Source organism: Anabrus simplex, chromosome 8 (assembly GCF_040414725.1).
Source record: "Anabrus simplex isolate iqAnaSimp1 chromosome 8, ASM4041472v1, whole genome shotgun sequence".
In the NCBI taxonomy this organism is placed as follows: Eukaryota; Metazoa; Arthropoda; class Insecta; order Orthoptera; family Tettigoniidae; genus Anabrus; species Anabrus simplex.
Window position 1 is genome coordinate 81,169,570 of NC_090272.1, and position 4,996 is coordinate 81,174,565.

A 4,996-nucleotide genomic window follows, 5' to 3' on the forward strand; every position below is an offset into this window, starting at 1 on the left:
GGCTCTCTCCTACTATGGAATCTATAAGTTCCTCCGCCTTCGGACTGAGCCCAAAACCCATGATCCACCCGCCAAGCAGGTTCTGGTCTTTCTACCAGATGCTGATCTAACAGCAGGTCTCATCACCAAGGGTCTGTCCATTGCCAGCAAACTACACGAGGTATTCCCTACTCCTGCACATCTTCTCGAATCCACGTTCTTTGACCCTAACCCCGTCACTGTTCATCCGCCTCGTATATCCCGGCAGTCCCCACCAACCCCCACCACCCCTACTACTACTTCTACCTTCACTTATTCTCCACAGAGTTCTCCGTCTACTACTGCTCTTTCCACCACGGTTAGCCACACCTCCCCCATCATGTCCATATCTCCCACTCAATCTGATTCCTCACAACCTCTTGCCAACTGCACGGATACCACCAGCACGGCTCAGTCAACCTCCGCAGGACAAACAACTGCAATGACGACAACCCAACAACAACTCCCATCACCGAGTTGTGTGGTCGGCGGCGTTGACCCTGCCATCTCAGAGCAAGACGTCATGAACGAACTCCAGTCGGCAGGCGTTCCAGCCCAACGTGTGTACCGTATCAACAACACCCATGGTCCAACGTTCATGATTCGTCTCCAGCTCCCCTGTGATGATGATGCTCATCAGCTGGTCGCCTCCGGGATTCGTGTCCGTCGTCGGCACCATCGTGTGGAATACTCGCGTTCCCTGCCTCATTCTGACCGCCCTCCTCCCAATGTCTCTTCTCCCCCTCTCCAATCCGCTCGGCCACCAATCCCTCCTCCGCAAGCAGTCCATCCTTTCGCTTCCCCACAACCAATTTCCATACCGCCCTTCCCGATACTAGAACTTCTCCGTCTCCTTGCCACCTCCGTCACTAATATCACCACCACTCTATATTACCTCCTGTCCCAATACCACCAACCTTCTCCTTACTTGAACCCACATACTGTTCCACCTCACTTTATGTAAATACTTATGTAACTCACTGTAACTCGTTTCTTTTCGACATTGCGCTTCCGAGATACACCAATCCATCCCTCAATAAAGTTGACCCAGTACGGGTTTGCTCCGGTGGGTGCGGTGTTGGTTTGCCTTTTGGGTTCCCTTGTGCGGTCTCGGCCCCCTGCGCCAACGCTACAACGTATTCCTTTATGTATGTACTACACATACTTCTGTACTGTTTGGTTTTTCTACATATCTTTTACTTTCTATTGGCCAAAGAGCTGCACAGTTCAGCTGGGGGCCCGCCTCCCCCTTCCGGGGAGGAATGAACCAACCTCGTGATGATGATGATGATCGAAGAGTATTACGGTATTAGTCCGCTTCTGTGGGGTAGTGGTTAATGTGATTAGCTGCCACGCCCGGAGGCCCGGGTTCGAATCGCGACTCTGCCACGAAATTTGAAAAGTGGTACGAGGGCTGGAACGGGGTCCACTCAGCCTCGCAAAAACCCACTACCTGTGTATTTTTACACTTAGGATAACCCTAGTGAAACATTTTTATAGCATTTAATATTTTCCAGTGAAAATGGAAATACACTCATATTCTCAAATTATTACACTAGGAGGTTCAAACCCCACTGTCGGCAGCCGTGAAGGTAGTTTTCCGCGGTGTCCCATTTTCAAACCAGGCAAATGCTGGAGCTGGACCTTCATCATTAAGGCCTTGGGCGCTTCCTTCCCACTCCTAGTTTCTTCCTATCCCATCGTCGCCATAAAGCCTATCTATGTTGGTGCGACGCAAAAAGATCTATAGAAATAAAAATGTTTCCCTAAGGTTATCCTTTCTTTCTTCCTTTCTTATTCTGTTTACCCTCCAGGGTCGGTTTTTCCCTCAGACTCAGCGAGGGATCCCACCTCTACCGCCTCAAGGGCAGTGTCCTGGAGCTTCAGATTCTGGGTCGGGGATAAAACTGGGGAGGATGACCAGTACCTCGCCCAGGCGGCCTCATCTGCTATGGTGAACAGGGGCCGTGTAGGATTATCCTAAGTGTAAAAATGTAGGCCTACAGGTAGTGGGTTTTCCTTGTGTAGTTATTAAAACTGTTGTGTGGCTGACGTACCCGGTACTAGGAAAGTTAATTTAATTTTCCATTTCATCGTCAAGATATCTTCTTGGAAAACTTCATTATCCTCTGAACACAGGCACGGCAGGTTTAGTACTTTTTAACTGATCCGTCGAAACACGCAATACCTCAGAAAATGTAACTGCAACTGAATATTCTTTAATACTGAGATGTTATTGAGGAATTAAAAATACCAACTGTTTCCGCCCGGGATCGAACCGGGGACCTTGCGCGTGTGAGGCGCACGTGATAACCACTACACTACGGAAACATTGAGTGTAGATCTGTCCGTGTACGCATATCTTGCATCAGCTGGGAGTCACGTGATTGTTCATTACGCAGCATTAGTTGAGTGGGAAGGAAATAGTAGAATGAGCGGCTGATTATCAATTATACCAGTAACAGTTTACGTTTGCTACTGTTTATAGTAAAACTTAACGAAACACATCTGCTTACCCTCCAGGATTGGCTTTTCCCTCGGACACAGCGAGGGATCCCTCCTCTACCGCCTCAAGGGCGGTGTCCTGGAGCTTCAGACTCTGGGTCGGGGATACAACTGGGGAGGATGACCAGTACCTCGCCCAGGCTGAACAGGGGCCTTGCGGGGGGATGGGGAGATTGGAAGGGATAGACAAGGAAGAGGGAAGGAAGCGGCCGTAGCCTTAAGTTAGGTACCATCCCGGCATTTGCCTGGAGGAGATGTGGGAAACCACGGAAAACCACTTCCAGGATGGCTGAGGTGGGAATCGAACCCACCTTTACTCAGTTGACCTCCCGAGGCTGAGTGGACCCCGTTCCAGCCCTCGTACCACTTTTCAAATTTCGTGGCAGAGCAGGGAATCGAACCCGGACCTCCGGGGGTGACAGCTAATCACACTAACCACTACACCACAGAGGCGGACCCAGCATAAATCACATTTTTTAAAAAGGTGATTCACCGAGCTCGATAGCTGCAGTCGCTTAAGTGCGGGCAGTATCCAGTATTCGGGAGATAGTGCGTTCGAACCCCACTGTCGGCAGCCCTGAAGATGGTTTTCCGTGGTTTCCCATTTTCACACCAGGAAAATGTTGGGGCTGTACCTTAATTAAGGCCACGGCCGCTCCCTTCCCATTCCTAGGCCTTTCCTCTCCCATCGTCGCCATAAGACCTATCTGTGACGGTGCGACGTAAAACCAATAGCAAAAAAAAAAAGGGTGATTCATACCATGTTGAGTTGTGGACGCATTCGTTAACAATTCCCTTGTGAAAAACCATAGAAAAAAGAAAATGAAATGATCATAACTCAAATATGTCACCCGGTCATGGCCATCCATCAACGGTTGCTATTTTTCAGATGGCATCCAGCCATAAGTCATAGATAGCTTGCACGGTTGTTATGTAACAATGTCGGCCATACCTCACAGCACAGCCTGCACGGTTGCTATGGTTACACTTCCATTACACATTTTGTCCCGTCACGTTACTGAAGACGCTCACCCTTAACATATATTTTACGTCAAAATGACGTAAAACGTTACCTGAAGTAGCGAAGAGAAGAGATCCTTTCTTTATGTTTGTCAGGGAGCCACCGAACCACGGTAATAGTATTCTTGTTCATATTAAACAAAGACTGTGTAAATCGTCAAATGCGACCTTTTTCTGTTTTGCTTTTGGCCATCTGTGCTGAAGATAACTTTCTTATTGTCACCAATAGATCTCGCATCATGCTTGGCCCTCAGAGCTACCATTCCAAGACTTGTTTATTACTTGTGACGTCGTCCGATCACGCCATCTTTTGCGTACAGTATGGTCAATATAACTTCTTGTCACATTTTAGCATGTTTCTAGGAGATACTAGATCTTATAGACCGCTTCGTGGTTCTAACCACCCTTTCGCTTGCTCTCAGAACAATGGCCTAACTAATCCAAGCCAATATTTGAACCAAACTGGGCAAATGATGAAATTAATTTCAGTTTTGTCCACTTTCGAACATAAAATGTGCCGCCTCTTGACTCGCTGTCATTAGCAACCTTTGTTCATTATAGTTGGGCTCATGAGAGTTGAAGTCTGCCATTTGAGCGGCGAAAGCAGTAACATCGAAGTACGCTTCATTGTCATTGCCGATAAATATGAGATTTAATATTCACTAAAATTACAATAACCTCAACAAATTCACAGGTCATCTAGAGAATAGAACTGTACAACTAGTCACTGATTAACTTAAAAAAAAAAAAACGAAAATAATATTCAGGAAACAAACACTTAAATTAATACATAAACCAGCAACAACTAAAGCAGCTAACACAATACTACTCTGAATAATATCACAAAAGCGACTGACAGCAAGCCAACTCACGTGGCGATAGCGTTCTTGAATGTGGCATCTCTGTTATCGTTGCCATAACAACAGACCATTTTCAAGCAGCTTTAATCAACTTTTTCTCGCCGGTGGCGCTAAACGCCAGACTTTAACTCTTGTGGGCCCAACCACGGCAGACTTGATGCGTCGCTCTAGTTAGCTCCAGAGCGCAGCGACGGATCCAGTCGGCCGTGGTCCAACTATACATATGATGTGGTCACCATGTTACATTTCGAAGTTATTTTTGGCGAATGCTCAACGGAAGTTTTACCTATAAAAATGTTAGTTCGTATGAGAGCGGAGTGGTGTGTTTATTACCAAGACTAGGGGCGCACAGGCTCGACCCCAGAAATGTACTTGCAGTACTTTTATAACCTACCATAAATCGTGAGACATTATCCACACGACTGGTATCGACAGCCACTGCCATTGGCTGAAATGTACTCGACGTCCCTTCCAGAACTCAGTACCAGATGCGGCACAGGCAAATTTCGAAAACCGATGCTGATAAATTTACACTCGCCTAAACGAAGTCCATCACGCTCCCTTCTACTTCCTCCTGACATTTTCTCAAATTA

General features: G+C 47.1%; 1 non-coding gene across 1 annotated transcript; it reads right to left on the reverse strand.

Moving 5' to 3' along the window:
• Positions 1 to 2,276: 2,276 nt before the first annotated feature.
• Positions 2,277 to 2,349, reverse strand: TRNAV-CAC (transfer RNA valine (anticodon CAC)). The gene has a single exon. It is a non-coding gene; the product is annotated as a tRNA-Val (tRNA).
• Between the last annotated feature and the right edge of the window lie 2,647 nt (positions 2,350 to 4,996).